Raw genomic sequence first — 15,897 nt, 5'->3', positions numbered from 1 at the left:
CACCAGCTCCCCTTTCTCCCCCCACCTCCCCTCCCCATCCATGTCCCTTTTCATTCACCCAGCCCCAGGTGCGAGCACTTGGCTCTCCATTACTAGGCACAGCTCCTTTCTTGAGCCCCTGGCCACCCTTCTTGAGGACCCTGTCCCTGTCCCTGTCCCCTGGTTTCAGGCCCATTTTACTGGCCCCCTCCTGAGCCTACCCTCTGTTCCACTGGTGCTGTGGTATCCTGGCACTGCCTGGACCTTCCATTCCCCCTGCTTCTCCCTAACTTGGGCTTCTCGAATGCATCCTGGCTGCCCACTGACCCCACCCCCAACCTCCACTCACCAGGTATCTCCTCACAGTGCCCTCTTTTGCCCCTCTTTTTGTCCTGGTACCTCCCTGAGGATTCACTCACCAGGGTCAGAAGAGCAGAATTGGTTGGCCTCTGCGCCGTGAATGTTCCCTAATGGGAAACACTGCCCTTCCCTTAGCCTGTGTCCCTTTCAGTGTCTGAACATGGAGGGCTGACTGTTATCAGGAGACTTGCTTTAACCCAGCCCTCAGCGATCCCCTCCTTTCCCTTCCCTGCCCGCAAGCCTGAGCCCCGACCCAGTTCCTCATGTCCCCTGGCTTATTGTGGAATCTATGTTGGGTATGACCTGGGGCCCCTTGCATGGGCCTGCCAGCGGGCTTTCCCAGGTGCCCCTAGTACTCCCCTCTGTCTCCAGGTCCTCGTGAAGCCATTCCTTCCCTTAACATAGTGCTTTTCCCTGGTGCTAGGGGGTCTCCTGCTCCTTGGGTCCCTTGTCTGGGCACCTGGCTTGGGTCCTGGCTCGTGCCCCTCCATGCACCCCCCACAACCCCCTGCCGTGCCTTCCCATCATCCTCCTCCTGGCCCCCTTCCCTTGTCAGGCCTCCTTTGACAGGTCCCTGTCCCTAGATTCTCTTCTGGGCCACTGTGCCTTATGGGAAACAGAGCCCTGCCTGTCACCTGGGCCCCTTGCTCTCCCTGGGTGCTTGGCCTTGCACCCAGAACCCTGATACCTGGCAGTGGCCCTGGGCCTGGAGCCTGCCTGCCCCCTGCTGGATCCCCTGCCTTCCCTCTCAAGTCTTGTTGTCCACTGTCATGAGCCCCCTGCCCAAGGCCTGGCCCTTGGCTCTCCATTCCCTGGACTGGCTCCATGCTTGAGCCTCTGGTGGCCCTTCTTGCTCCGTGTTTTTCTTGGCTTTGTCTGACGGCAACTTGTTGGGGCCACTTCCCTGCTCCTCTTGGCTTCCCTGTATTGCAGTACACCAGTGCAGCCCTGCCTTACCAGCCCACACTTACCTGCTCTCCCCTGGCCTAGGCCCTCCTCTAGGTCCCTTGAGTGGGCTCCTTGCGGGGGTCCTAGCCCCCATCCCACCCACCCCCATCCTGTGGCCCTTCAGGCTGTTCCCTCCTTCAGCCCTCCTGTCATTTCTGTCTCTGACAGGCCCGCTTTCCTAATCCCCTCCCAGGATGCTCACCCAGGCCAGGGGACTCCACCTGGTATCCTGGTCCTGCGGCCTCTCTTTGGGAAAACTTAGCCCTGCCCCTTGCCTGGGCCCTTCAACCTCCCTCAGCCTGGGCCCTGTTCCTGATCGCTGTCACCCTATAGTGGACCTGGGCCCTCTGTCTTCCTCCCCCTAAGCCGCCTGCTCACCTGTGTCACCCGCGCTCTCCCTCCTCTCCCTATCCATGTCCCTTTTCATTCACCCAGCCCCAGGTGCTAGCACTAGGTTTCCATTTCTAGGCCCGGGTCCTTTCTTGAGCCCCTAGCTTCCCTTCTTGAGGACTCTGTCCCTGTCCCTTGGTTTCAGGCCCCTTTTACTGGCCCCATCCTGTGCCTCCCCTCTGTTCCACTGGTGCTGGGGTATCCTGGTACTGCCTGGACCCTCCACTCAACCTGCTTCTCCCTAGCCTGGGCTCCTCGAATGGGTCATGGATGCCCACTGTCCCCATTTCCATCCTCTGCATGCCAGGTATCCCCTCACAGTGCCCTCTATTGCCCCTCGTTTGGTCCAGGTCCCTCTCTGAGGATCTACTCACCTGGGGCAGAGGAGCGGAACTGGGTTGCCTCTGCACCCTAATGTTCCCTATGGGAAACACTGCCCTGACCTTGACTGCATCCCCTTCACTGCCTGAAACTTGAGACCTGGCAGTTAATATGTGACTTGCTTGAACCCAGCCCTGAGAGATCCCCTCCCTTCCCTCCCTTGCCCTCTTGCAGTGTATGCTGCCCCTATGAGCCTGAGCCCCTTTCCCAGTTCCTCATGTCCATTGGCAAAGCGTGGAATGTCATCATGTTGGTTCTGACCTGGGAGCTCCTTGCTGGGGCCCACCAGTGGGCTCCCCTAGGTGCCCCTTGTGCTTCCCTCTGTCTTCTGGTCCTCGCTAAGCCTTTCCTCCCCTTCCCCTTGCACTTTTCCCTGGTGCTAGCTGGTATCCTGCTCCTTGGGTCCCTCATCCTCGAACGGTCAGGTGGGTTCCTTGCCTGGGCACCTAGCTTGGGTCTGGCTCTCGCCCCTCCATGCACCCACCGTGAACCCAGGCCAAGCCCTCCCGTCGCCCTCCTCCTGGCCCCCTTCTCTTTCCAGATCTCCTTTGCCAGGTCCCTGTCCCTGGATTTTCATGTGGACCACTGCACCTATAGGAAACAGAGCCCAGCCTGTTACCTGGAACCCTTGCTCTCCCTGGGTGCTTGGTCCTGCACCTGGAACCCTGACCCCTGGCAGTGGCTCTGGGTCTGGAGCCTGCCTGCCCGCTGCTGTACCCCCTGCCTTCCCTCACAAGTCTTGTCCACTGTCCTGAGGCCCCTGCCCAAGCCCTGGTCCTTGTCTCTCCATTCCCTGGCCTGGCTCCTCACTTGAGCCTCTGGTGGCCCATCTTGCTCCATGCTTTTCTGGGCTTTGTCTGAGGGCCCCTCGCTGGGACCACGTCCCTGCTCCCTTGGCTTCCCTGTACTGCAGTACACCAGTGCAGCCCCCACTTACCAGCCCCGCCCTTTCCTGCTCTCCCCTGGCCTGGGCCCTCCTCTAGGTCCCTAACCTGGGCTCCTTGCTGGGGTCCTTGTCCCCACTCCACCCACAGCTGTCCTGTGGCCCTTCAGGCTGCTTCCTCCTTCGGGTCTCCTGTCGTTTCTGTCTCTGACAGGCCCACTTTCCTGATCCCCTTCCCAGGACGCTCACCCAGGCCAGGGGACTTGATCTGGCCTCTTGGTTCTGTGGGCTCCCTTTGGGAAAATGTAGTCCTGCCCTTTGCCTGGGCCCTTTGGCCTCCCTCAGCCTCGGCCCTATACTCTTGAACACTGATACCCTGCAGTGGACCTGGACCTTGAGCCTTATCCCACTGCCCCAGCTGCTCCAATTGCTCCCCTCCCTCCTGTCCCCATCCATATCCATTTTCATTCACCCAGCCACAGGTGCTAGCTCTTGGCTCTCCATTACTGGGTCTGGCTCCTTGCTTGAGCCCCTGGCTGCCCTTCTCAAAGACCCTTCCCTTCCCTTGGTTTCAGGCCTCCTTTTAGAGGCCCCATCCTGTGCCTCCCCTCTGATTTTACTGGTGCTGTGGTATCCTGGAATGGCTGGGACCCTTCACTTTCCCTGCTTCTCCCTAGCCTGGGCTCCTCGAATGGGTCCTGGCTGCCAACCGACCACCCCCACAACCTTTGTATGCCAGGTATCTCCTCACAGTGCCTTCTTTTGATCCTACTTTGGTCCAGGTCCCTCTCTGAGGATCTACTCACCTGGGCAGAGGAGAGGAATTGGCTGGTCTCTGTGCCCTCAAGGTTCCCTATGGGAAACAGCTCTGCCCCTCGCCTGAGTCCCTTTCAATGCCTGAACCTTGAAGGCTGGCAGTTAACATGAGATTTGCTCCAACCAGCCCTGAGAGATCCCCTCCCTTCCCAACCCTGCTGTCTTGCATTGCATGCTGCCCATGCCTACACCCTGCCCTCCCTAACCCTCACCCTTTTTGCTCCAGTCCCTGGCCTGGGCACACATCTGAGCCCCTGACAGTGATCCTCATGTCACTTGGCTTAGCATGGAGTCTCTTCCTGTTGGATCTGACCTGTGGGCCCCTTGCTTGGGACTGCCAGCATGCTCCCCTAGGTGCTCCTTCCACTTTTCTCTGTATCCTGGTACTCGTGCAGCCCCTCCTCCCCTTCCCTTGCACTTTCCTCTGGCGTTTGCAGTCCTGCTCCTTGGATCCCTCACTCACTGTCAGTCAGGTGGGTCCTTTGCCTGGGCACCTGGCTTGGGTCCTGGATCTTGCCCCCCTCACACCCAACAAGAACCCCTGCTGTGCCCTCCCATCGACCTCCTCCTGGCCTCCTTCACTTGCCAGGCCTACTTTGCCAGGTCCTTGGCCCTTGATTCTCATCTGGGCCAAGGCACCTTATGGAAAACTGAGCCCTGCCCCTTGCCTAGGCCCCTTGCTCTCTCTGGTCCTTTGGTCCTGCACCGGGAACCCTTACAAGTGCAGGTGGCCCTGGTCCAGGAGCCTGTCTGCTCCCTGCTAGATCCCCTGCCATCCCTCCAAAACCTTGTCCACTATCCTGAGTCCCCTGCCCAAGCCTGGCCCTTGGCTCTCCATTCCCTGGTCTGCATCTTCACTCGAGCTTCTGGGGGCCCATCTTTCTCCGTGCTTCCCTGGGCTTAGACTGCGGGCCTTGCTGAGGCCAGGACCCTGCTCCCCTTGGCTTCCCTAGACCTCTGCCCAGCCCCGCCCTTCCCTACTCTCCCCTAGCCTGGGCATTCCTCTAGGTCTCTAGCCTGGTCTCTTTCCTGGAGTCCTGGCCCACACCCCAACAACAACCTTCCTCTGGCTCTTCAAGCTTTACCCTCCTTCATCCCTCCTGTTGTCCCTGTCCCTGCTAGGTACCTTTTCAAGATCCCTTTCTCAGGATGCTCACTTGGGCCAAGGGACTAGAACTGGGAATTTGGCCCTGTGGGCATCCTTTGGGAAAAGGTAGTCTTGCCCCTTGCTTGGGCACTTTGGCCTCCCTCAGCCCAGGCCCTGCTCCTCAATCCTGACATCCATCAGTGAACCTGGACCTTGAGCCCTCCTCTCCCTGCGCTACCTGCTCGCCTTACTCCCCTTTCTCCTCATATACCATCGCAGCCAGGAGAGGGGACTCGCCCTTCCAGACAGGAGACTCCTCCCACCAGGGTGTCCAGGGAGCTCCTCTACCCCAGCAGCCAGGGTAGAAGGGACTCCCCCCTCCACAGGGTAGACCCCTCCCACCTGGGTGTGGGCAGAGCTCCTATACCACTGCAGTCAGGGTAGAGGGAACTTGACCCTATTGCAGGAGACCCCTCACACCTGGGTGTGGGGGGAAGCTCAAAACAGCCACAGCCACGACAGAGGTGAATCTCCCCTCCAGGTGGGAGTCCCCTCCCACCTGATTTTCAGGGGGAGCTCATATATGACCACAGCCAGGGTAGAGGGGACTCGCACCTCCAGTCCCCTCTTCCCTAGCTGCAGTGGTTTAGTAGCATTTCCTAACACCCAAGTGGAGGGGTCTACCACCTGGAGGGGCGAGTCCCCTCTACACTGGCTGCTGCAGTATAGAGGCTTCCTTGACACCCAGGTGGGAAGAATCTCCCGCCTGGTGAGGAGAGTCCTGTCTACCCTGGCTGCTGTGCTATAAGAGCTTCCCCTGACACACTGGTGGGAGGAGTCACCTGCCTGGAGGGGCAATTTTTTTCTCTACCCTGGCTAAGATGGTATACAGTCTCCCCAGGATACCCAGGTGGGAGGGGTTTTCAGCCTGGAGGGGTGGGTCCCCTGTACCCTGGCTGCAGCTGTATAAGAGCTCCCTCTAACACCCAGGTGTAATGGGTCCCCCACTGGAGTGACATATACCTATACCCTGGCTTCCAAGGTATAGGAACTCCCTCCTGACACCCAGGTGGGAGGAGTCTCCCAACTTGAGGGGTGAGTCCCCTCTACCCTGCCTTCAGCGGTATATAAGCTCTACTGACAACCAGATGTGAGGAGTCTGCCGCTTAGTGGGGCGAGTCCCCTCTATACTTGCTTGGTTGTATACGAGCTCCCCCACCCCAATAGTCAGATGAGAAGGTCTCCTGCCTGTAGGGGTGAGTCCACTCCACCCTAGCTAAAGCGGTATACAACCTCTCCTGGACACCCAGGAAAGAGGGGTCTACTGCCTGGAGGGGCGAGTCACCGCTACCCTGGCTGATGCAGTATAGGAGCTCCACTGACACCCAGGTGGAAAGGGTCTTTCGCCTGGAGTGGCTAGTCCCTTCTACACTGGCTGTCAAGGTATACAAGCTCTCCCAGACCCCCAGGAGGGAGGGGGTCTTCCGCATGGAGGGGCAAGTCCTCTTTACCCTGGCTAAGGCAGTATACAAGCTCCCCCAGAACCCTGGTGGGAGGGGTCTCCCGCCTGTAGGAGCGATTCCCCTCTACCCTGGCTGTGGAGGTATAGGAGTTCCCCTGAACCCAGATGGCAGGGGTTTCTCCCCTGGAGGGCGAGTCCCCTCTACCCTGGCTTCTGTGGTATACAAGCTCCCCCTGACAACCAGGTGGGAGGGGTCTCCCATCCCGAGGGGAGAGTCCCCTCTACTTTGGCTGGTGCCTTATAAGAGCTCCCTGGACCCCCAGGTGGGAGGTGTCTTTCGCCTGCAGGGCTGAACCCCTCTTCCCTGGTTGGGAAACTTAAGAGTTGGCCTGGACACCCTGGTGGGAGGGGTCTCATTCCTGTAGGGGCGAGTCCCCCGTACCCTGTCTGCAATGGTATAGGAGCTCCTCCCGACACCCAAGTGGGAGGGGTATCGCGCCTGGAGTGGCAAGTACACTCTACCCTGGCTGTGGCAGTATAGGATCTCCCCACGACACCCAGGTTGGAGGGGTCTCCCTCCTCTAGGGGCGAGTCCCCTCTACCCTGGCTGCATTGGTATTTGATCTCCCCCTGACAACCAGGTGGGAGTGGTCTTCCGACTGGAGGGGTGAGTCCCCTCTACCTTGGCTGAGGAGGTATAGGAGCTCCCCTGACACCCAGGTGGGAAGGGTGTCTCCCCTGGAGAGGAGAGTCCCTGTTACCCTGACTGTGGTGGTATAAAAGCCCCCTCCCCACACCCAGGTGGGAGGGGTCACTTGCCTAGACTGGTGAGTCCCCTCTACATTGGCTCTCCATTCCCTGGCCTGGCTCCTCCCTGGAGCCTCCAGTGCCCCTTCTTGCTCCTTGTGTCCCTGGGCTTTGACTTTGCACCCCTCGCTTGGGCCTATTTTCTGCTTCCCTTGACTTCCCTTCCCTGCAGAACCCTAGTACTACCTGCCTGCCCAGTCCTGCCCTTCCCTGCTCTGCCCTGGCATAGGACCACATCTAGATCCCTAGCCTGGTCTCCTTGCAGGGGTCCTGGCCCCCAACCCTACCACATCCATCCTTTGGCCTATTCCTCTGTGCCCTCCTTTGGAACTCCTGTTGTCCCTGTCCCTGCCCTGCCCCTTTTCCTGATCCCTTTACTAGGATGCACACTAGGGCTGGGGACTTGACCTGGTCTTTTATCTCTTTGGGATCCCTTTGGGAAAATGTAGCCCTGCCTTGCCTGGGCCCTTTGGCCGCCCTCTGCCTGGGCCCTGCTCCCCAACCCTCTCACCCAGCAATGGACCTGGTCTTTGAGCCCTCCTCTTCCTGTGCCACCAGCTCCCATTTTTATTCTCCCTCTCCTCATCAGCACTGTTCGTTTTCATGAGACACCTGCCTAGTTCCCGCCACTTGGCTCTCCTTTCCTTGGCCTCATCCCTCCCTTGAAGCCCTGGCTGCCCTTCTCAAGGATCCTGACCCTCTCCTGTGATTTCAGGCCCATTTTCCTGGCCTCCTCCTGCGCTACCCCTCTGTTCCCCTTGTATTGTGGTATCCTGGCCCTACCTGGACCCTCCCCCTGTTTCTCCCTACCCTGGGCTCCTAAAAGGGGTCCTGGCTCCCTAGCGACCCTGCCCCAAATCCAGACGAAAGGTATCCCCTCACAGTGCCCTCCTTTGGCCCTCCTTTGGTCCTGGTCTTTGTGAGGTTCTACTCCCCTGGGGCAGAGGAGTGGAATTGGCTGGCTTCTGGGCCCTGAAGTCTCCCTATGGGAAACCCAGCCCTGCCCCTCTCCTGGACCCCCTTCACCTTCCAAACCTTAACACCTGGCAGTGGACTTGGGCCTTCCGCTGACCTTGCCCTGAGCACTCATCTCCCTTCCCTCCCCTACCATCTAGCCTTGCAGGATGCCCTTGCCCCAACCCAGCCCTCCCTAATCCTGATATTTCCTGCTCCAGTTTCTGGGCCTGGATACTTGCATGAGCCCTGGACCAAGTTCCTCTTGTTGTGTGGCAGCCAGGGCAGAGAGGACTTGCCCCTCTAGGTGGGAGGATAGAAGGAGGGAGGAGGGAGACAGAGGGGAGGAGGAGAGAAAAGAGGGAGAATAGGGAGGAGAGTGCAGAAGGGGAAGAAGGATGGGAGGAGGGGGGAGAGGGAGGAGGGAAAGAGAAGAGGGGAATGAGATGGGAGGAGCCAGGAAGAGGAGGGCAGGGGCAGAGGGGAGGGGTCAAGGGGGATAGAAGGATGTGCTGAGGGAAGGAGGGAAAGAGGAAGGAGTTTTCAGGACTCACCCAGCAACTGCAGGAGCACAGGAGCCAGCAGGCCGGCTGCTGCTGAGGTCAGCAGCTCACCTCAGCAGCCCACAGAGCTGAGGTGGGATTGCCATCTTTGGTGTCTTCCCCAGGGACCTTCTGTTCCCAGCACCCCCTACTCTGGACTGTCCCTAACATGGGCTGAGGACCCATGGGGACACCTCTGTCCTTACCTGACAAGGCCAAGAGACAGTTCAGGGCTGACAGTATTACAAGTCCAGAGCATCAACCACCAGCTCAGTTCCCTAGTGTCTTCATACCTGCCCCAAGAGAAACACCCAAAAAATCATTGGGACATCTGACTAGCTTGAGGTAGCAGGCACTAATAAGAATCAGTTTTCTGATCAATATTACCAGTCTGTTTTCCGATTAGGAAACTAAGGCAGTGAATGGTTAAGGCCTGTCCTGCTCTTATCACAAGACCATCCAGTAGGAAGGAAAGGGAAGGGCAGGAGTCACACTGCTGCCTGAAGGTGACCTCTAAGAGAGTCCAGCCCACACACTAAGCTTGGCTTCTGTGTGGCCTGGGCAGGAACAGTGGCCGTGAGGATGCTGGGGTCCAGGATGCAAGCCTGTTGGGTAGGTACTGGGAGCACATGATTTTCTCTGGTGCCATTAGTGGCTGGAAGGGGACATTTTCAGGGAGGTCCTGAGCTGGGGTCCCCTATTCTAGAAGCTGGTGTCAGAAGGCTATAGAGGGTTGGGACATCGGTCAGCTCAGGATTCATAGATCTAACAGATACCAACAATGTCCCTGTGAAGTGGTCACGTCACAGACCACAGTTACAAGGCAGAATGGCTCAGCACACTAAGACCAGAAATAGATCCAGGTGGGGGTGTGCCGCAGTCTGGCTGGGCACAATTCAGGAGCCACTTGTCAAAAGAAACTAACTTTATTTTTAGAAATACAAACGCCAAGCAAAACAGCTCCTCAGGAAAAAAAAACCCCTCAGAGCCCAACTGCCACCACCGGCTTCCACAAGCCTCTCACCCACACAAACCTCACCACCTCCCACAATCCTCCTGCTCTTGAGGCCGATTGGCTGGGTTGTGTGGGCGGAGCCAAAGAAGTCCCCCAATGAGCAGTTCCGTAGTCTGAAGGGCAGGGAAACAGCCCAATGAACATCACCGCAGAGGAGCCAATCAGCTAGATGTTGCTGGGGCAGCTGTGAGCCAATCATCAGCCGGCAGCTGGAAGTTTGCTGGGGCCCCTTTGGCTGTGGCTCTCAACATCTCCCCCTCTCTGTTTAAACAACAAGCATGTGGCTTAGGGACTGTGCCTGCCTTAGGTTGTCCAATACTACATATGGTCCTTACCCATCTTCGGATGAGCTGACCTCAGGGTTTCAGCCTCCTGTCTTAGGTTGGTACCATTGTAATTGGATCTTACCCGTCATTGACTACCTGTCCAGTATACAGCCACACCTGTGGAGAGGTACCAGTGGGGGGGTGAGGTTCTTTGCCTCACCTCTGTTGGCCCCCAAATTTTAGCTGAACGATCATGACAAGCAGAAGGGAGGAAGATATACCAAGCCAATTGATGGCTCCTTTTGGGAAAATTGTACCACCGATGACATCATCAGCAAAAATATCCCAACACTACCACAAGTCACTGCACGAACAGATAGTTCACAATGCATACAAGTGAGTTCACAATGCATACAAGTGACACATAGTTTAGGCAAGTTCTGTAAGCGGTTCAGTGATGGCTATTGCAGAAACTGTAGATTAGTTTTATCTTTGTCTTCACCAGCACAGGGATGAAGATAGGAATTCTGGCAATAATGGCTAAAGAAAAAATTATGTAACATTCCAGAAGGTACTAAAAGAAAACAATTTTCTTAACAATTTACATTGTCTTCACCGGCACTGGGATGAAGATAGGAATTCTGGCAATAATGGTTAATATTAATAATTGTGTAACATTCCAGAAGGCACTAAAAGAAAACAATTTTCTTAACAATTTACATTATCTTGAAGAGAATTAGTAAATATAATGAAAAGGATAGGTGAAAGTAAATAGATCTGTTAACCTCCTTTTTTGTTTACATATTAAAACAATTCTTAACAGTTATTTACCCAATTTAAATTAAACCATTTAAATCACGTGAATAAAAAAAAATATTTGGATCCATTTTTTCATGAGCGCTCATCATATAGACATACGTACATTCAAACATATAACACAAAACACAAGTGTGCACACATAATATAATACATACAACACATAACATAATAGTAAAGGCCTTATAACTTTTTACAGGTGAAATCTCCATTGCAATGTTTAAAAACTCTATAGTCAAAAAAAAATAGAACTGATCAGCAAAACATTAACCTAGGTCTGTATGAGCTCAAAAAACAAAATAGAACTTCATGATATGGGAAAGGGCAATAATAAAACAGATATTGAAAAAAGCATCCTGGTTCTGTCCCAGATGTAAGGATAGCCAAATTGGAGTTTTGGATATCAGCTGTTATGGATTTGAGCCAAATCATCTTCTTTTTGGTCTGTAGAAATCGCTTTAGTTAATCTCTCTGGAATCCAAATCGGCTGCTGTTCTCCCTGTGGAAACACACAAACAGGCCCCCGACTCCAGACAATCACTGGGTCAGGACCTTTCCATTGTCCTGTTAGAATATCTTTCCAAAGTACCTTGGGCTTATGTACATTTTTTGGACACATATGCCTTTCTGCAGCACTAAGTCCTGATGAATCCAAATTTAAAAAGTTTAGAGTAAAAAGGGTTATTTTAAGTTTATCTTTGGGGAATATATACCCCTTCCCAATTCCGTCTTTTTGCTTTAATAAGTACATTTTAATAGTTTGATGAGCTCTTTCAACTATGCCTTGTCCCTGTGGATTGTATGGGATTCCTGTTATATGAGTAATGCCAAATGATGAGCAAAATTGTTTAAAAGAAGTAGACGTATAACCAGGGGCATTATCTGTTTTTAACTGTTTTGGAATGCCCACAGTGGCAAAATTTTGTAAGCAATGAGCTATAACATCTTTAGTTTTTTCTCTGGCATGAAGGGAGCCCATCAAAAATCCAGAAGAAGTATCAACTGTAACATGCAAATATTTTAATTTTCCAAATTCTGGCAAGTGTGTGACGTCCATCTGCCAAACATGGTTAGGTATCAGTCCTCTAGGATTGACTCCAAGATTAACTTGTGGTAAAAAGGTCACACAATTTTGACACTGTTTTATTATTTGTCTAGCTTGTTCCTTAGTTATTTTAAAACGCTTTTGTAAAGTATTAGCATTGACATGGAACCTTTTATGAAAATTCATAGCTTCTTCTAGTATAGAGAAAATATGTATGTCATGTGTAGTTTTATCTGCTAAATCATTGCCCAAACTAAGGGCTCCAGGCAATCCTGTATGTGCCCTGATGTGTCCTATAAAGAATGGATCTTTTCTGTCCCAGATTAAACTTTGTATAGTGGAAAACAAAGAAAAAACAGTAGAAGAAGGCAAAATCCTACCAGCATCTTCAAGGGATACTATAGCATTAACTATATACTGACTATCAGAAAATAAATTAAATACATAATCTTTAAACATCACAAAAGTTTGTAATACTGCATTAAGCTCTACCTTTTGAGCTGATTGTTTGGGTACTAAAAATGTAAAAGTTCGATCAGGTGTAACTATTGCTGCTGTACCATTATTTGACCCATCAGTGAATATATTTGGAGCATTCATGATAGGTGTTTTTCTTGTCATTTTTTGAAAAATTACAGGATGCAATGACCAAAAAGACAATAAAGGATTAGATGGTAAGTGGTTATCAAATGAAACATTAGATTTGCACATGATTATTGCCCAAGTATTTAACTCATTAGCTAATTCATCAATTTGATTCATAGTATATGGAGTAATAATTTTATTAGGAGAAATTCCAAACACTGCCTTTGCTGTTTTTATTCCTTTGAGTATTAATTGTCCTACAGCCTCAGGATACCTAGTAAGAATAGTGTTAGGAGAATAAGATAAATGTATCCATAATAATGGACCTTCTTGCCAAAATACTCCTGTAGGAATATTTTCTGTTGGTAGTACAATAAATAATAAAGGCAAACTTATATCAATTCTATCCAAATGCATATTTTCCATATATGTTTCAATGATTTTTAATGCCTTTCTTACTTCAGGCGTGAACATTCGGGGTGAATTTGGATCTGATGGACCTTTTAGGATATCAAATAAAGGTCCCAATTCTCCTGTTGGAATACCTAGATAAGGCCTTATCCAATTTATGTCTCCTAATAACTTTTGAAAGTTGTTAAGTGATTTGAGTTGATCTACTCGTATTTGAATTTTTGGTGGATGGACCATGGTTGAGGATAATAGAACTCCCAAATAATTAATTGGAAAATTTAATTGTACTTTGTCTATTGCTATCTCTAGATTATAATTTTTTAATAAGTTTGTAAGTGTGGCATAACATTCTAGCAATGTGTTTTTAGCTTTGTGTGCTAATAATATATCATCCATATAGTGAAATATTTGTAGCTCAGGATTTTGATTTCTAAGTGGCTGGATTACTTTGTTAACATAAATTTGACACATAGTTGGGCTGTTAGCCATCCCTTGAGGGAGTACTTTCCATTCATATCTCTGATCAGGACCTTCATGATTTAGTGCAGGGATAGTAAATGCAAAACGTGGACTATCCTCAGGATGAATTGGAATTGAAAAAAAAAACAATCTTTAATATCTATAACTAAAACATACCAAGTTTTTGGCAAAGCAGACAATTGAGGAATCCCCGATTGAGCAGGTCCCATAATGACCATTTCATTATTAATGGCTCTTAAATCTTGCAATAATCTCCATTTACCAGATTTCTTTTTGATGAAAAAAATTGGAGTATTATGGGGAGATACAGAAGGTTGTATATGTCCTTCCGCTAATTGTTGTTTGACCAGATCATGGGCTACTTGTATCTTTTCTTTAGTCAAGGGCCACTGAGGAACCCATACTGGTCTTTCTGATTTCCATGTAATTTTTATTGTCTCAGTGGCCCTTTGTGAAAATCCAACCCATGTCTCTCTGTTCCTTGATTTATTTGTATTGGTGCTGCTATACCTTGTTCTTGTTTTTCTAATCTTTTCCCTTTCCTAAAACCTTGTCTAGCCATAATAGTGGGTGCATTTTGATTGATATTATTTGTTAATGTCAAACCTAATTGATCTAAGACATCTCGTCCCCATAAATTTACAGGAAGATGATCCAATACATATGGCTGTATAGTTCCTTCACATCCTTCAGGATCCTTCCAATCTAATACCATTGCACTTCTATTGGGATTAGTCGCCACTCCTAGGCCTCGAAGCATTTGAGTGGCTTGTTGTAATGGCCAATGTTTTGGCCATTCTTGACGAGAGATGATGCTAAGGTCTGCACCTGTATCCAGTAGCCCATTAAATTCATGTCCTTGAATATTTAGTTTTAGCATGGGGCGAGAATCTAAATTTAAAGAAAGCATAGCCCAATCTGCACCTGTGGAGCCTAATCCCTTGGAACCTCTTTCTACAGCATGACTGGAAAATTTATCATGTAGGCTTGGTATTATTAGTAACTGTGCTATTCTATCTCCTGGTGAAATTACTGATATACCCTTTGGAGAACTGGCTATAATTTTTATTTCACCTTCATAATCAGGATCAATTACCCCAGGACTTATCAAAAGTCCTTTTAGAGTAGAAGAGCTGCGTCCCAATAATAAGCCTACTGTTCCTTTGGGAAGAGGTCCTTTCATCCCTGTGGGAATGATTTGAACTCCCATCTCTGGAGTTAGTACTGATCTGGCGGAGGCGCAGATGTCCAACCCTGTGCTCCCTCTGGTTTGTCTGATGAGAGATCTGATGTCCTGGGCACTACCCTGATGGGGTTGCTGGGGTTACTGGTTTCCTCCAGTGCTCCGTATATTTGTGGTTTGGGGCCCCAGAGCATTGGGGCCCCATGTCCATTTTTTGGCAATGGAGCCCGATGCCTTTGTCCACGATATTGTGGATAAACACCTTGTCCTTGTTCGTTTTTTGATAATGGAGTACCCTCTATGGTGGTTTGAGAACGGCATTCATTAGCCCAATGTCTCCCTCTATGGCATCGTGGGCAAATACCCAGTATTCTACTCCTTTGATACCTAGTTTTGTTAAACCGTCCTCCTATGGGGCAATTTCTTTTAAAATGTCCTGTTTGTTCACAATTGTAGCATGTTCTTGGCCTGGAATCTAAAGCCTGTTTTACTGCAGCTGCCACAATTTGCCCTTGTTCATTAATGTCTCTGGCATCTAAAGCCTGTTTTACTGCAGCTGCCATGACTTGCTCTTGTTCATTAATGTCTCTACATAATTTAATATATGTGTTTAAATCTTCCTGTTTCCATGGTCTAATGATATCTCTGCACCAACGATTTACTTGGTCATAAGCCAGTTGTTTTATTAATGGCATTGCTTGTTCTGTATTCCCAAAAACTCTGGTAGCTGTTTGAATAAGCCTATCTACAAATTCAGCGTGAGGTTCATTAGCTCCTTGTATTATCTTAGATAATTGACCTTGTAAACCTCCATGTCCTTGTAAAGTCTTCCATGCCTTAACTGCATCTACAGCAATTTGTAAATATACACCAGGATCATATGCAAGTTGTTGCTGCCGATCCTCATAAGGTCCCTTTCCTAACAACATATCTAGATTTCTCTGAGGATAACCAGCTGCTGCACTTCGCCTAGCCGCCTCCTTGCAAAATTCCTCATTGGCAACCTTCCATAACAGGTATTGTCCTCCAGTTAACACAGCTTTACAAATATTAGCCCAATCTGCTGGTGTCATGTTTAAGTTGGTAATGGATTCGACCAAGCTTACAGTGAAGGGTGCTTGAGGACCGTAGGTTGTTACAGCCTCTTTTAGCTCCTTCACTGATTTGAAATTTAAACCCTGGTAAATTCGCTGCCCTCCTACCTCAAATACAGGGCATACTTGAGATCCTCTCTCAGGATCCCAACTATCAACTGCGGGGGTTGGGAGTCTCCTAGCATATGGAGGTGGTGCTGTTGATTGGACACTTATGCCCTCTGGTGATAGAATGCTGTTAGCAGCAGTCTCCTGTAGAGGTGGTGCTGTTGGTTGGAGACTTTCGCTCTCTGATAGAGAGGTGTTATTAGCAGTCTCCTGTTGTAACTTTTCCCCTGATGGCTTTTTCTGCTCTAAACTTCCTTCCTCTGTCTCACTAGCTCGAAAGACCTT

The sequence above is a fragment of the Urocitellus parryii genome, chromosome 3 (assembly GCF_045843805.1).
Source record: "Urocitellus parryii isolate mUroPar1 chromosome 3, mUroPar1.hap1, whole genome shotgun sequence".
NCBI lineage: Eukaryota > Metazoa > Chordata > Mammalia > Rodentia > Sciuridae > Urocitellus > Urocitellus parryii.
The sequence above is the reverse complement of the archived record's forward strand: the minus strand, read 5'-3'. Positions refer to the sequence as shown.